The sequence below is a fragment of the Schistocerca piceifrons genome, unplaced genomic scaffold, assembly GCF_021461385.2.
Source record: "Schistocerca piceifrons isolate TAMUIC-IGC-003096 unplaced genomic scaffold, iqSchPice1.1 HiC_scaffold_848, whole genome shotgun sequence".
In the NCBI taxonomy this organism is placed as follows: Eukaryota; Metazoa; Arthropoda; class Insecta; order Orthoptera; family Acrididae; genus Schistocerca; species Schistocerca piceifrons.
The window spans coordinates 229,251-246,758 of NW_025729111.1; the positions used below are offsets into that span (position 1 = coordinate 229,251).

The 17,508-nt window shown below is 49.7% G+C and overlaps 4 non-coding genes across 4 annotated transcripts; all 4 read right to left on the reverse strand.

Moving 5' to 3' along the window:
* Positions 1–9,158: 9,158 nt before the first annotated feature.
* Positions 9,159–9,242, reverse strand: Trnal-uaa. Its single transcript has one exon. It is a non-coding gene; the product is annotated as a tRNA-Leu (tRNA).
* A 1,768-nt stretch (positions 9,243–11,010) lies between these two features.
* On the reverse strand, positions 11,011–11,094 carry Trnal-uaa. The gene has a single exon. It is a non-coding gene; the product is annotated as a tRNA-Leu (tRNA).
* A 1,768-nt stretch (positions 11,095–12,862) lies between these two features.
* Trnal-uaa lies at positions 12,863–12,946 on the reverse strand. The gene has a single exon. It is a non-coding gene; the product is annotated as a tRNA-Leu (tRNA).
* A 1,768-nt stretch (positions 12,947–14,714) lies between these two features.
* On the reverse strand, positions 14,715–14,798 carry Trnal-uaa. The gene has a single exon. It is a non-coding gene; the product is annotated as a tRNA-Leu (tRNA).
* Between the last annotated feature and the right edge of the window lie 2,710 nt (positions 14,799–17,508).

Here is a 17,508-nt window from a genome sequence, read left to right on the forward strand (position 1 = left end):
CGAATTTGGGTCCCGAGAGGCAAGAGAGGGGTCAGCGCGCTGGACCGTATCATTACCGCGCAGCAACACCAAAAACTAAGGGAAAAGGCAAAATTAAAGAATCCAACAGCACGCAGACTTCCTAGTTAGCCACCGAGACGTGTACTAAGCACGCAAAAACGGTGCTTAACTTCGGTGATCAGACGAGAACCCGTGTCGTCAGCGTGGCACACAAGTCGGCGAGAACGTTTCCAGACGTGCGGACATCGTAGTCCTTGTACAGATCACTTGGGATTTGCCTGGCAGTCTCTCGCGCTGCCTTTTAGGGAAGCAATATGGGATAGCCCTTGGTGGGATCTTACCTATAGCCTTCCCGTTGTTAGCATGACACACTAACTTAGTGAGCTTACTGCCCACGCAATACGGCCGCTTCACATCTCCAGCACCTGAGCCACCGTTTCATTTATCTTTATTAAGGCCTTACGATTCCTTTAAACACGTATGCGTTGCTGTTGAGGTTTTCTCGCTGTCGCTTGGAACCCAGAGCCACAGCACAACAACAACGGAAACGTCCGTAAGAAGAGCTAAACCTCGACGCGGGAAAAGTATGTTCCGCTATTTCTTTTCGACCGCTCGGGCTATCACTGTCGTCTCTAGTAAAATCTGCTTCGCGTGTTTCTGCATAATTTACTTGTTCTGTAAGATCACGGGAGTATGTTAGTTTCAGAATGTTTAAAATGCATTGTCAGATGTGGGGTTCGAACCCACGCTCCCTTACGGGAACCAGAGCTTAAATCTGGCGCCTTAGACCGCTTTTTTTTTTTTTTTTTTTTTTGTTTAAAGTTCGATCCCGGGCGGGAACACAACAATTTTAATCTATATTTCGGATTTCATTTCCGAGATGACCTCACGTCCGCGTATGCAGAGACAAGCAATGTCGTATGCTAGACGGATAGGGCGTCATTTTACTGTCAAATACTGTTGCTCTCTTATTGCACCGGTATTTGGTAACTGAGAACGCCCCTAGTTCCATAATGGCTGGCAACATTTATAATCCGGTTCTTCAGGGCTACTTCAAATGCGCTTGCTTCTGGCTTTCCTGAGCTCACCCTACTCGCCTTGTCACAGCTCAGTCAAAGTGTGATGCTAACTAATAATGAGAAACTCTTAGCCACGCTCAATCTTACATGCCACCCCTTGGTTGTTGCCGTCGCTAGTAAGATGAGGGTAGACTGTCGCACAATTAAGCTGAATCTCCACTCACGGTGCACATATCCCGCAAAGACAACCTTGTTTTCCGTTGCATGCAAAATTACCGTCTGCGTTTCTACCGAATTCCACCTACGTACTCTACTGGTGCCGCATTCTTGTTATATCCACGTGCTATAACAGGCGTCTACTCTTCATTGAGGAGCTGCAACCGGGTCTGAGTTCCACCTACTCTTCAGCACGGTCAAAATGGCAGTGCTCGTCCGGGATTTGAACCCGGGACCTCCTGCACCCAAAGCAGCAATCATACCCCTTTTTTTTTTTTTTTTACGTACTTTACTGGTGCCGCATTCTTGTTATATCCACGTGCTATAACAGGCGTCTACTCTTCATTGAGGAGCTGCAACCGGGGCTGAGTTCCACCTACTCTGCAGCACGGTCAAAATGGCAGGGCTCGTCCGGGATTTGAACCCGGGACCTCCTGCACCCAAAGCAGGAATCATACCCCTTTTTTTTTGTTTCTGTTTCTTAGTTTATTTATATTTTTTTTTTTTTTTTTTTTTTGTTTTCATTGTGCGAGAGTCAGGCCTGCGGAAGCAAAGTGGGCAGGGGTCGAAGTCCGAGGCCTGGCCACGATGACTCCACCGTCCTGTTTCCGAATGGCACCTGTACAAGGGCGTCGTACTATCCCCTACTGTCTCGGTACTTGGTCTCTCGGTTGTTGTTCGTGTGCGCCCTAAAGGTCTACGAAAACTTCAGTCCTGGTGTAGAGAAGAAACATACATAAAGGCGGCAAATCCAGAAACAGTATAAAAGAAAATGGCTCACACAGGTGACCTTAGCCAACACCCTCTCTTTCAAATGTCAGGCTAAGCATATTGGCAAAATCATCTCGGAGGCCTGGCAATCGCAAGCGCTGCCAGTAAGCAGTAAGCATGTACTGCCGAAACGCTAGGTGTCCATCCTCTTCATGACAACTGTTGACAAAATGTACGAAATGGCCAATCAACCACATGACGGTATGGAGCTTCGTTCGCGGAAAAAAGGAAGAATCGGGCCGGACGATGATGTCAATAGTATAAGCGGCGTCAGCAGACCTAGTGACAAAAGCAAGTTGTTTCCTGAGCCAACGCCAATTAGCAAGGTGCCCACAGCAGGTGAATCGATGTTCAAGGGTATCCAGGAGACCACACCGGGGCTGAGTTCCACCTACTCTTCAGCACGGTCAAAATGGCAGTGCTCGTCCGGGATTTGAACCCGGGACCTCCTGCACCCAAAGCAGGAATCATACCCCTTTTTTTTTTTTTTCTTTTTTACGTACTTTGCTGGTGCCGCATTCTTGTTATATCCACGTGCTATAACAGGCGTCTACTCTTCATTGAGGAGCTGCAACCGGGGCTGAGTTCCACCTACTCTGCAGCACGGTCAAAATGGCAGGGCTCGTCCGGGATTTGAACCCGGGACCTCCTGCACCCAAAGCAGGAATCATACCCCTTTTTTTTTTTTGTTTCTGTCCGTGTCAGAAAGACCAATACGGTGCAGTCGTACATTGGTGGGAACCAAATTATTTATTACCCTATACCACGTGGACGCCACGGCTATTGAGTGGATCGGCAGACTAACATTCTTCCAGACGTTCCTCCAGGACACAGATGGAGACGCCAGTTCTATTGGATTGGGACCGGCCAGCCCCTCCCAGCGGGCAATCAAGCCCTTGGTCGTTGGCACCGGTCGCCGCAAGAAGACGTCACCGAGGTAACTCACCGCAATGTAAAATTCCCGAATGTGTTTCAACTTAAAATTTAGGCGTCCGACATCGACAGGTGGAGCAAGGCTCGTCGGACGCACAACAGTAAAAAGCCTGGATGTAATTGAAGTCACTTCTTGCGTAACAATTAGAGTCGTTCGGCGGACGTACAAAGCAGACGCCTTGCGAGTAATGTCAGAGAGGCCCAAGCCTCCGAAGATACGCGGTTTCGTCATTACCTCGTAACGTAACTTGAATAGATGGCCCTTCCATATAAACCTGCTAGACAATTGGCGCAACCTTTTCGCCACCATCATGGGAAGTGGGAACAGCTGAGCAACATAATAAGCTTTACATAGAACGTAGGTGTCTAAAATTCTGACTTTTTGCAAAATGGTAGCAGAGCGCTGCTCATGGACCATCAGAGCCCCCTGTATCTTCTCGGTGACAGATTTCCAATTGAGAGCCGCCATTTTTAGAGGACACCGATCAATGATAATCCCCAAGGACGTATGGCGATCGACAAAAGTGGCCCAAGGGACGTCAGCATCTCGAAATCCTCGAATATCAAGGAACTTACATTTACCCTGATTGAGACGCGCTCCAGAGACACGACAGTATGCATCAACTGCCCCTTTCAACAACGGGATATCATCACGTTCACGGAGGAGAACAACGACATCATCCGCATATGCCTTAACAGAGAGCTTCCCACCAGAGAGGGACATACCCTGAAGCTTGAGAGCAATAGTCCGAAGCAGCGGTTCCAGGGACAATACGAATAAAGACATAGAGAGCGGACTACCCTGAGGCACTCCGCGGCGGATAGCAATGGGCGGCGTCAGCTGCCCATTGACTGACACCCGAGCTGTTATTCCCCTATACAAATTGCCAAGAACACCACGTGATGAAGCGTTAAAACCTATTGTACCTAATACACGATCAAAAAACACATGACTGACGTGATCAAAAGCCTTATAAAAATCAAGGAAGGCAAAGGCACAATGTACGTTTGTAACCGTCGCAACCGAGACAACATCCCGATATTCGGCTACTGGTGTCAGAATAGATCTATCATGAAAACAACATTGATGTGCACCAATCACACCCCGAAGCAGAGAAGACAACCGGCTATTGAGCGCTCTAGCAGCTGTCTTATAGTCAAAATTCAGCAATGTGAGCGGACGAAGATTGGCAGCAGATAAACGACCAGAGGACTTCGGAATTAAAACAATTTTGCCTACTTTAAAATCGGCAGGCACATCCATCCCCCTGACAATCTCATTTAAAATCTGCATAAAAATGCCACCCAAAAGAGGCCAAAAACGGAGATAAAATTCTTTAGGCAGGCCGTCTGGACCCGGCGATTTACTGGACGGAGAGCGAGCAATAAAATCGAAAACATCATCTACCTGGAACTCCCGGAGAAATTCGCCGTTCGCGTCAGGCGCGATCGTCGCAGTTAGATCCCCAAATACATCATCCGAAAGAGACTCACCAGAATCATCGGCAGAATATAGACTAGTGTAATACTGATGAAGAGCACGAACCATTTCCTCCTGTGCAATAAGCTGTCGTCCATCATCCACCGTAAGAGAAGAGATGAAGGAGCGACGACGACGAGTCTGATGCCGTAGCAGGTGGTACAAGGATGTCAGTTCACCTTCAACAAGAGAGTGAGGTTTCGACTTTACTCGCAGACCATCCATCTGTCGTCGTTTAAGGCTCAAGAGCTTGGCTTTAATACGACGAACATCATGGATCCGCAGAGGAGAGGTACCCGCCGCGTCATATAGTTCACGCAGGACAGAGTAGTAAAATTCATATGTGTTCTTAAAATCACGCGCCCTTGCAGCACAGTAAAAAATCAAAGTCTGACGAATCTTGGGCTTGGCAAACGCAGTCCACCAAACCAGCAAGGAGGGGTATCGCGGGACAGAGCGAAGACATCGCTCCCACACGCCACTTATAACATCATCCATAGCACTGTCGGCAAGGTGGGAAACATTTAACATCCACTGGGAACGATAAAGTTTTGCAGGTTGGTGACTAAGATTTACAGTTGCAGTAAAAGCACAATGGTCAGAAAAACTAGTAGGAATAACATCGACAGAAGGAATTTTATCACATAAAAAATCAGATAAATAGAATCTGTCGAGTCTACTGCATGAGGACGCGGTAAAAAACGTATATTTCACCAGGGTTGGATATTTGTGTTCCCAAACATCACGCAGATGCATCGTACGAACTAAGTCATGTAAATCACGGCAATAATTAAAATTGGGGGACTGGTATTCAGGGCGTAAAACACAATTAAAATCGCCTCCGAGCAGGAGACTCCGAGGACTCTGGCGCAAAAGATAAATAAGCTCTTCTTTATAAAAGCGCGATCGAGCCACAGCGTGACCCGAACCAGAGGGGGCATACAAAACAACGAGGCGGAGATCAAAAAGACGACAACCAATCCCACGGCCAGAGTCAAGGAATTCAATGTCAGTAATAGGAATGCCCTCTCGAAAGAAAAGAGCAGTTCCAGTTGAATATTCCGGCGCGACATTAAAAACAGTTTGAAATCCAGGTAGAGAGAGATCAGAAAACAACACTTCCTGCAAAAACACTACGTCCGCACAGGCGTCGTAAATAAACTGCCGCAAAGAGGCAATGCGAACGTCGGACTCAATACAGTTAACATTTAAGGTAAGAAAGGTGTATGCTTGAACCATAGAGAGAAAAGCGAGAAAACAAATCACCTACACCGACGCACCAGCGTCACAGTCCATAGCAGGGGTGACGGAGGCATCCGAGGGAGGGGGACTGCTACCCCGTTCCGCGGATCCCTTACGTTTCGGTTTTTTACGAACAGCATTAACGTTCGGCTGAACGCGTAACTTGCGTCGGCTGACGGGCAAGGAAGCTTCAGCCGCCGGTGACGTAGGAGGGTCAAGTTCTGTATCCGATACCACCCGCGCCGGTCCACATGCGGGATCCGGGGTCGCGGGGGAAACATCCGACAAAACGGAATGGTCAACACCTGCACTAGCTTCCGGCAAACATGGACTGCACGGAGGCGAAACGTGAGCAGGAAGGTCCGAGGCCGCAGAGTTGGAAGGAAGCGGAGCAGCTCCGCTGGCAGAGGTATGGGGCAGCGAAGCAGGAAGTTGTCGCGGCTCCACTTGTTGTGACATCGAAGTCGGTTCGGAAGACGGCGCCAACAGGCCCGACCGACGACCCGACTCGAGAGAAGCCGCGTCGGAGGCCGGAGGGGCGCCAGCAGCCGCCACCGGAACCGCTACCTCAGGAGCGCAGGGAGCAGCTACAGTACACAGTGGCTCGGAGGATGCCGGTCGCTCGGACTGGGGCATCTCAGGGAGATCCTCATCCGTACTATTTCCATCGTGTGGGCGACGCCTCTTATTATTCAAAAGTGGCACACCCACCTGAGGGACAGACGGAACAACATCAGATTTAGCACGCAAAGGAGGAAATTCTGTGTCAGGGGTGCGCAAAACCTGTGGCGGGGCGCTACTACCACTGAACTGTGTTACACCAAGAGCAGAACCACCTGCAACGAGGTCAGCGACCGTTAACTTGCGACGCTGTTCGAGAGAATTTTTTAAAACAAAAACTCTCCGCGGACAGTCGGTACGCACGTGACCACTTTCATTGCACAAAAAACAGGTGCCAACCTGACCACTATATGTTACATGGACACGATATCCACCGATCTGCAGGTGAGATGGAATATTCTGCTTAACGTGCATTTCGACTGAACGAATACCACTGTAACATTGCAGGCGATGTTGGCTTGACCAGCGTTCAAGGCGAATGCTCTTTACATCACCATACTTCTGTAGACCCTCCTTAAGATAGACATTATCCACCTCCGGTGGAAGGTTGTAAACACGAACACTGGTGTACGTAATGGAAGCATTGGAAAGCAGCACGGTACTTACAGAATCATCCCGATGCCGAAAGAGAACTTGATGACCGTATTCAGAAAGAATTTTATCAACCTGAAGTGGGTACATAAACTTAACAAAGAAAACATACAGTTCGGTATCAAAATAAGCAGTGTGCACCTGATCCGAATGAACACCAAAGGTATTTACCAACCAATCATGAATCTCAAGAGAACTAGGTTGCACATGGCGGGTTGACTTGTCAAAAGCAAAACTAACTGTAGCCTGACGAGGAATAACCTGGGACGACATTTTCAAAATATACGGTCGAAACCGCTACACAAAAAACACTGAAATAAGGACAGAAAGTAACACAAGGTACGAAACAACGACGGAGAAACACTCACAGAAGTTGCAACACAACACGTAAACAAAAACGATAGTCCACTATACGTAACGCTACGGCGGAGCGGAAGACTAGGCACGTCCACACTACACGGCGTCTAAAGCGGAACTGACCGCTCGGCCAAACTGACGTGCGAGGCAAGAGCTCCAGAGACTTCCATCTCTAGCAATATCTCAAAGAACGTCACTGCGAAATCTGTTTCTTTTTTCGGTAGGATGGAATTATGTCAGTTTTAGAAAATTTAAGACGCTATGTCAGACGTGGCGTAGGAAATGCACCCTCCCCTTCGGGAACGAATGTGGCGCGTTGGACCGCTTTCTTCCGTCGTTTCTAGTTTGAACTGTAACTAGCAAAACTGTATTTAGTAATAGGAACATTTTCACATTGATGCAAAGAAAACTAGATATTAGCCAACGGCAAATAAGGCCGTTTCCTAGCAACAGCCACGCTGTGCATAACGCACTCGTGGGAAGCCAATGAAATACTTCCTGTGAGGCTCAAACTGTCGACCTTCACTTTACAATACTTAGGCACTGCCCCGGTGGTACCGACGCGTACATACTGAAGCGTCTTTGGATCGTCAGTGAGTACTTCATATTAGAAATTTCGTGTTCGCCCTGATGTGCATTAAAGGGCAGATTCTTCAGTAAAAGTTAGTTCTGCGCTCAGTTTCAGTATATCGCCCTAGCAGCACCAGGAAAACGGGTTCAGATGTGCTCGCCTTCCACTCGGCGTTGAGCGCCTACAGCGAGATTGCCTTCGGCCTCTGGCGCCAGGAGGGAAGGCGACACATCACGGAGCAAGCAGCGCGTAGCAGAAGGCGGTGGTGGTGTGTCGGTCAGCATGGTTGCTTCCCAAGTAGCTGATCCGGGTTCGAAGCCCGGACACCGCACGCAAGTTGTCTTCTTTACTCAGGAGAGTGTTTCCAACGCTCGCGATCGTCGAATTTCCAAACTGTCGTGTTACGAATGGTTTTCCTTCGCCCCTCGTCCAGCTCCGCGTAGGCTAGTGCGGATTGCGATTCACAGCATCGTGTGTCCCCATGTGTCGACTTGTCCCGACTTTGATCGGCTGACGCGAAAGCTGACGCTTGCAAATGGGCGTATATGTAGAGGACAGGCGCTAGAAACGACTGGGAGAGACCAACTCGACAAACGCGCAACGGACCCTTTCATTTGACTGTGGCCGCAGGTTCGCGAATTTGGGTCCCGAGAGGCAAGAGAGGGGTCAGCGTGCTGGACCGTATCATTACCGCGCAGCAACACCGAAAACTAAGGGAAAAGGCAAAATTAAAGAATCCAACAGCACGCAGACTTCCTAGTTAGCCACCGAGCCGTGTACTAAGCACGCAAAAACGCTGCTTAACTTCGGTGATCGGACGAGAACCCGTGTCGTCAGCGTGGCACACAAGTCGGCGAGAACGTTTCCAGACGTGCGGACATCTTAGTCCTTGTACAGATCACTTGGGATTTGCCTGGCAGTCTCTCGCGCTGCCTTTTAGGGAAGCAATATGGGATAGCCCTTGGTGGGATCTAACCCATAGCCTTCCCGTTGTTAGCATGACACACTAACTTAGTGAGCTTACTACCCACACAATACGGCCGCTTCACATCTCCAGCACCTGAGCCACCGTTTCATCTATCTTTATTAAGGCCTTACGATTCCTTTAAACACGTATGCGTTGCTGTTGAGGTTTTCTCGCTGTCGCTTGGAACCCAGAGCCACAGCACAACAACAACGGAAACGTCCGTAAGAAGAGCTAAACCTCGACGCGGGAAAAGTATGTTCCGCTATTTCTTTTCGACCGCTCGGGCTGTCACTGTCGTCTCTAGTAAAATCTGCTTCGCGTGTTTCTGCATAATTTACTTGTTCTGTAAGATCACGGGAGTATGTTAGTTTCAGAATGTTTAAAATGCATTGTCAGATGTGGGGTTCGAACCCACGCTCCCTTACGGGAACCAGAGCTTAAATCTGGCGCCTTAGACCGCTCGGCCAATCTGACGTGCGAGGCAAGAGCTCCAGAGACTTCCATCTCTAGCAAGAACCTCACTGCGAAATCTGTTTCTTTTTTCGGTAGGATGGAATTATGTCAGTTTTAGAAAATTTAAGACGCTATGTCAGACGTGGCGTAGGAAATGCACCCTCCCCTTCGGGAACGAATGTGGCGCGTTGGACCGCTTTCTTCCGTCGTTTCTAGTTTGAACTGTAACTAGCAAAACTGTATTTAGTAATAGGAACATTTTCACATTGATGCAAAGAAAACTAGATATTAGCCAACGGCAAATAAGGCCGTTTCCTAGCAACAGCCACGCTGTGCATAACGCACTCGTGGGAAGCCAATGAAATACTTCCTGTGAGGCTCAAACTGTCGACCTTCACTTTACAATACTTAGGCACTGCCCCGGTGTTACCGACGCGTACATACTGAAGCGTCTTTGGATCGTCAGTGAGTACTTCATATTAGAAATTTCGTGTTCGCCCTGATGTGCATTAAAGGGCAGATTCTTCAGTAAAAGTTAGTTCTGCGCTCAGTTTCAGTATATGGCCCTAGCAGCACCAGGAAAACGGGTTCAGATGTGCTCGCCTTCCACTCGGCGTTGAGCGCCTACAGCGAGATTGCCTTCGGCCTCTGGCGCCAGGAGGGAAGGCGACACATCACGGAGCAAGCAGCGCGTAGCAGAAGGCGGTGGTGGTGTGTCGGTCAGCATGGTTGCTTCCCAAGTAGCTGATCCGGGTTCGAAGCCCGGACACCGCACGCAAGTTGTCTTCTTTACTCAGGAGAGTGTTTCCAACGCTCGCGATCGTCGAATTTCCGAACTGTCGTGTTACGAATGGTTTTCCTTCGCCCCTCGTCCAGCTCCGCGTAGGCTAGTGCGGATTGCGATTCACAGCATCGTGTGCCCCCTTGTGTCGACTTGTCCCGACTTTGCGAAAGCTGACGCTTGCAAATGGGCGTATATGTAGAGGACAGGCGCTAGAAACGACTGGGAGAGACCAACTCGACAAACGCGCAACGGACCCTTTCATTTGACTGTGGCCGCAGGTTCGCGAATTTGGGTCCCGAGAGGCAAGAGAGGGGTCAGCGTGCTGGACCGTATCATTACCGCGCAGCAACACCGAAAACTAAGGGAAAAGGCAAAATTAAAGAATCCAACAGCACGCAGACTTCCTAGTTAGCCACCGAGCCGTGTACTAAGCACGCAAAAACGCTGCTTAACTTCGGTGATCGGACGAGAACCCGTGTCGTCAGCGTGGCACACAAGTCGGCGAGAACGTTTCCAGACGTGCGGACATCTTAGTCCTTGTACAGATCACTTGGGATTTGCCTGGCAGTCTCTCGCGCTGCCTTTTAGGGAAGCAATATGGGATAGCCCTTGGTGGGATCTAACCCATAGCCTTCCCGTTGTTAGCATGACACACTAACTTAGTGAGCTTACTACCCACACAATACGGCCGCTTCACATCTCCAGCACCTGAGCCACCGTTTCATCTATCTTTATTAAGGCCTTACGATTCCTTTAAACACGTATGCGTTGCTGTTGAGGTTTTCTCGCTGTCGCTTGGAACCCAGAGCCACAGCACAACAACAACGGAAACGTCCGTAAGAAGAGCTAAACCTCGACGCGGGAAAAGTATGTTCCGCTATTTCTTTTCGACCGCTCGGGCTGTCACTGTCGTCTCTAGTAAAATCTGCTTCGCGTGTTTCTGCATAATTTACTTGTTCTGTAAGATCACGGGAGTACGTTAGTTTCAGAATGTTTAAAATGCATTGTCAGATGTGGGGTTCGAACCCACGCTCCCTTACGGGAACCAGAGCTTAAATCTGGCGCCTTAGACCGCTCGGCCAATCTGACGTGCGAGGCAAGAGCTCCAGAGACTTCCATCTCTAGCAAGAACCTCACTGCGAAATCTGTTTCTTTTTTCGGTAGGATGGAATTATGTCAGTTTTATAAAATTTAAGACGCTATGTCAGACGTGGCGTAGGAAATGCACCCTCCCCTTCGGGAACGAATGTGGCGCGTTGGACCGCTTTCTTCCGTCGTTTCTAGTTTGAACTGTAACTAGCAAAACTGTATTTAGTAATAGGAACATTTTCACATTGATGCAAAGAAAACTAGATATTAGCCAACGGCAAATAAGGCCGTTTCCTAGCAACAGCCACGCTGTGCATAACGCACTCGTGGGAAGCCAATGAAATACTTCCTGTGAGGCTCAAACTGTCGACCTTCACTTTACAATACTTAGGCACTGCCCCGGTGTTACCGACGCGTACATACTGAAGCGTCTTTGGATCGTCAGTGAGTACTTCATATTAGAAATTTCGTGTTCGCCCTGATGTGCATTAAAGGGCAGATTCTTCAGTAAAAGTTAGTTCTGCGCTCAGTTTCAGTATATGGCCCTAGCAGCACCAGGAAAACGGGTTCAGATGTGCTCGCCTTCCACTCGGCGTTGAGCGCCTACAGCGAGATTGCCTTCGGCCTCTGGCGCCAGGAGGGAAGGCGACACATCACGGAGCAAGCAGCGCGTAGCAGAAGGCGGTGGTGGTGTGTCGGTCAGCATGGTTGCTTCCCAAGTAGCTGATCCGGGTTCGAAGCCCGGACACCGCACGCAAGTTGTCTTCTTTACTCAGGAGAGTGTTTCCAACGCTCGCGATCGTCGAATTTCCGAACTGTCGTGTTACGAATGGTTTTCCTTCGCCCCTCGTCCAGCTCCGCGTAGGCTAGTGCGGATTGCGATTCACAGCATCGTGTGCCCCCTTGTGTCGACTTGTCCCGACTTTGCGAAAGCTGACGCTTGCAAATGGGCGTATATGTAGAGGACAGGCGCTAGAAACGACTGGGAGAGACCAACTCGACAAACGCGCAACGGACCCTTTCATTTGACTGTGGCCGCAGGTTCGCGAATTTGGGTCCCGAGAGGCAAGAGAGGGGTCAGCGTGCTGGACCGTATCATTACCGCGCAGCAACACCGAAAACTAAGGGAAAAGGCAAAATTAAAGAATCCAACAGCACGCAGACTTCCTAGTTAGCCACCGAGCCGTGTACTAAGCACGCAAAAACGCTGCTTAACTTCGGTGATCGGACGAGAACCCGTGTCGTCAGCGTGGCACACAAGTCGGCGAGAACGTTTCCAGACGTGCGGACATCTTAGTCCTTGTACAGATCACTTGGGATTTGCCTGGCAGTCTCTCGCGCTGCCTTTTAGGGAAGCAATATGGGATAGCCCTTGGTGGGATCTAACCCATAGCCTTCCCGTTGTTAGCATGACACACTAACTTAGTGAGCTTACTACCCACACAATACGGCCGCTTCACATCTCCAGCACCTGAGCCACCGTTTCATCTATCTTTATTAAGGCCTTACGATTCCTTTAAACACGTATGCGTTGCTGTTGAGGTTTTCTCGCTGTCGCTTGGAACCCAGAGCCACAGCACAACAACAACGGAAACGTCCGTAAGAAGAGCTAAACCTCGACGCGGGAAAAGTATGTTCCGCTATTTCTTTTCGACCGCTCGGGCTGTCACTGTCGTCTCTAGTAAAATCTGCTTCGCGTGTTTCTGCATAATTTACTTGTTCTGTAAGATCACGGGAGTACGTTAGTTTCAGAATGTTTAAAATGCATTGTCAGATGTGGGGTTCGAACCCACGCTCCCTTACGGGAACCAGAGCTTAAATCTGGCGCCTTAGACCGCTCGGCCAATCTGACGTGCGAAGCAAGAGCTCCAGAGACTTCCATCTCTAGCAAGAACCTCACTGCGAAATCTGTTTCTTTTTTCGGTAGGATGGAATTATGTCAGTTTTATAAAATTTAAGACGCTATGTCAGACGTGGCGTAGGAAATGCACCCTCCCCTTCGGGAACGAATGTGGCGCGTTGGACCGCTTTCTTCCGTCGTTTCTAGTTTGAACTGTAACTAGCAAAACTGTATTTAGTAATAGGAACATTTTCACATTGATGCAAAGAAAACTAGATATTAGCCAACGGCAAATAAGGCCGTTTCCTAGCAACAGCCACGCTGTGCATAACGCACTCGTGGGAAGCCAATGAAATACTTCCTGTGAGGCTCAAACTGTCGACCTTCACTTTACAATACTTAGGCACTGCCCCGGTGGTACCGACGCGTACATACTGAAGCGTCTTTGGATCGTCAGTGAGTACTTCATATTAGAAATTTCGTGTTCGCCCTGATGTGCATTAAAGGGCAGATTCTTCAGTAAAAGTTAGTTCTGCGCTCAGTTTCAGTATATGGCCCTAGCAGCACCAGGAAAACGGGTTCAGATGTGCTCGCCTTCCACTCGGCGTTGAGCGCCTACAGCGAGATTGCCTTCGGCCTCTGGCGCCAGGAGGGAAGGCGACACATCACGGAGCAAGCAGCGCGTAGCAGAAGGCGGTGGTGGTGTGTCGGTCAGCATGGTTGCTTCCCAAGTAGCTGATCCGGGTTCGAAGCCCGGACACCGCACGCAAGTTGTCTTCTTTACTCAGGAGAGTGTTTCCAACGCTCGCGATCGTCGAATTTCCGAACTGTCGTGTTACGAATGGTTTTCCTTCGCCCCTCGTCCAGCTCCGCGTAGGCTAGTGCGGATTGCGATTCACAGCATCGTGTGCCCCCTTGTGTCGACTTGTCCCGACTTTGCGAAAGCTGACGCTTGCAAATGGGCGTATATGTAGAGGACAGGCGCTAGAAACGACTGGGAGAGACCAACTCGACAAACGCGCAACGGACCCTTTCATTTGACTGTGGCCGCAGGTTCGCGAATTTGGGTCCCGAGAGGCAAGAGAGGGGTCAGCGTGCTGGACCGTATCATTACCGCGCAGCAACACCGAAAACTAAGGGAAAAGGCAAAATTAAAGAATCCAACAGCACGCAGACTTCCTAGTTAGCCACCGAGCCGTGTACTAAGCACGCAAAAACGCTGCTTAACTTCGGTGATCGGACGAGAACCCGTGTCGTCAGCGTGGCACACAAGTCGGCGAGAACGTTTCCAGACGTGCGGACATCTTAGTCCTTGTACAGATCACTTGGGATTTGCCTGGCAGTCTCTCGCGCTGCCTTTTAGGGAAGCAATATGGGATAGCCCTTGGTGGGATCTAACCCATAGCCTTCCCGTTGTTAGCATGACACACTAACTTAGTGAGCTTACTACCCACACAATACGGCCGCTTCACATCTCCAGCACCTGAGCCACCGTTTCATCTATCTTTATTAAGGCCTTACGATTCCTTTAAACACGTATGCGTTGCTGTTGAGGTTTTCTCGCTGTCGCTTGGAACCCAGAGCCACAGCACAACAACAACGGAAACGTCCGTAAGAAGAGCTAAACCTCGACGCGGGAAAAGTATGTTCCGCTATTTCTTTTCGACCGCTCGGGCTGTCACTGTCGTCTCTAGTAAAATCTGCTTCGCGTGTTTCTGCATAATTTACTTGTTCTGTAAGATCACGGGAGTACGTTAGTTTCAGAATGTTTAAAATGCATTGTCAGTTGTGGGGTTCGAACCCACGCTCCCTTACGGGAACCAGAGCTTAAATCTGGCGCCTTAGACCGCTCGGCCAATCTGACGTGCGAGGCAAGAGCTCCAGAGACTTCCATCTCTAGCAAGAACCTCACTGCGAAATCTGTTTCTTTTTTCGGTAGGATGGAATTATGTCAGTTTTAGAAAATTTAAGACGCTATGTCAGACGTGGCGTAGGAAATGCACCCTCCCCTTCGGGAACGAATGTGGCGCGTTGGGCCGCTTTCTTCCGTCGTTTCTAGTTTGAACTGTAACTAGCAAAACTGTATTTAGTAATAGGAACATTTTCACATTGATGCAAAGAAAACTAGATATTAGCCAACGGCAAATAAGGCCGTTTCCTAGCAACAGCCACGCTGTGCATAACGCACTCGTGGGAAGCCAATGAAATACTTCCTGTGAGGCTCAAACTGTCGACCTTCACTTTACAATACTTAGGCACTGCCCCGGTGGTACCGACGCGTACATACTGAAGCGTCTTTGGATCGTCAGTGAGTACTTCATATTAGAAATTTCGTGTTCGCCCTGATGTGCATTAAAGGGCAGATTCTTCAGTAAAAGTTAGTTCTGCGCTCAGTTTCAGTATATGGCCCTAGCAGCACCAGGAAAACGGGTTCAGATGTGCTCGCCTTCCACTCGGCGTTGAGCGCCTACAGCGAGATTGCCTTCGGCCTCTGGCGCCAGGAGGGAAGGCGACACATCACGGAGCAAGCAGCGCGTAGCAGAAGGCGGTGGTGGTGTGTCGGTCAGCATGGTTGCTTCCCAAGTAGCTGATCCGGGTTCGAAGCCCGGACACCGCACGCAAGTTGTCTTCTTTACTCAGGAGAGTGTTTCCAACGCTCGCGATCGTCGAATTTCCAAACTGTCGTGTTACGAATGGTTTTCCTTCGCCCCTCGTCCAGCTCCGCGTAGGCTAGTGCGGATTGCGATTCACAGCATCGTGTGTCCCCATGTGTCGACTTGTCCCGACTTTGCTCGGCTGACGCGAAAGCTGACGCTTGCAAATGGGCGTATATGTAGAGGACAGGCGCTAGAAACGACTGGGAGAGACCAACTCGACAAACGCGCAACGGACCCTTTCATTTGACTGTGGCCGCAGGTTCGCGAATTTGGGTCCCGAGAGGCAAGAGAGGGGTCAGCGTGCTGGACCGTATCATTACCGCGCAGCAACACCGAAAACTAAGGGAAAAGGCAAAATTAAAGAATCCAACAGCACGCAGACTTCCTAGTTAGCCACCGAGCCGTGTACTAAGCACGCAAAAACGCTGCTTAACTTCGGTGATCGGACGAGAACCCGTGTCGTCAGCGTGGCACACAAGTCGGCGAGAACGTTTCCAGACGTGCGGACATCTTAGTCCTTGTACAGATCACTTGGGATTTGCCTGGCAGTCTCTCGCGCTGCCTTTTAGGGAAGCAATATGGGATAGCCCTTGGTGGGATCTAACCCATAGCCTTCCCGTTGTTAGCATGACACACTAACTTAGTGAGCTTACTACCCACACAATACGGCCGCTTCACATCTCCAGCACCTGAGCCACCGTTTCATCTATCTTTATTAAGGCCTTACGATTCCTTTAAACACGTATGCGTTGCTGTTGAGGTTTTCTCGCTGTCGCTTGGAACCCAGAGCCACAGCACAACAACAACGGAAACGTCCGTAAGAAGAGCTAAACCTCGACGCGGGAAAAGTATGTTCCGCTATTTCTTTTCGACCGCTCGGGCTGTCACTGTCGTCTCTAGTAAAATCTGCTTCGCGTGTTTCTGCATAATTTACTTGTTCTGTAAGATCACGGGAGTATGTTAGTTTCAGAATGTTTAAAATGCATTGTCAGATGTGGGGTTCGAACCCACGCTCCCTTACGGGAACCAGAGCTTAAATCTGGCGCCTTAGACAGCTTTTTTTTTTTTTTTTTTTTTTTTTTTTTACTTCTGTAATCCAAGCTTCTGGGAGGCCGTTGTGTGGGAGAGATCTGGAAACAACTACAGATTCGACCGTTCCACGAGCTCAGGAACGGCCGCGATGCCTTCATCGAGCTCTGCAGATCGACAGATGATAGTGTGGAAATTTCGGCAAGCAGTGGCTAAGGGTTAAGAGAAGCCAAACGCACTAAACACAAGAAAGTCGGGAAACCGAAGCACACAACTCATAACGAAAAGATTGCGGAATGCAGTGCGAAAGCAAAACTTCGAGAAGACCAACTCTGAAGCCATCGGCGAGCTAGGAATTATTCCGCACAAGAAGCGATCATGTAGGAAGAGCGAGCCGAAGCTGTCGCTCGACCACACAATAAATTTTTGCTTAATCCCAATTTGCAGTACCGGTTCGACACTAGAATACTGCGCCTTGGTTCTTCCAAAAGCGATAGTAGTAAGCACGTCCACTGCAGTGTCATTTGGGGTTGTGAGTCAGACATGGAGAGGATATGAGGCGGGTGGAATATGCAACGACAGGGGCATTGCAGGGCGGCCGCCGACTCCTTGGGCTGTGGCGCACCGGTGCCGGCGGCGGCCTGGCTGGGCTGCTGGTGCCTCCATGTAGAGCTGCCGCCGAGCCCAGGCACCGTGCCGCTAACGAAGCGATTGCCTTTGGTGACATCTTTTGCAATAACGACTGCGCGAATCGACGGTATCTCGTAAGGAAGGAAAGAGCAGCAGCTGCCGCCGAGCCCAGGCGCCGTGCCTAACACGCAGAAGGTCCCCGGCTCGATTGCGGGCGGAAACCCGTTTTCGTCGCACTCAGCAAGACACTTGCTACGA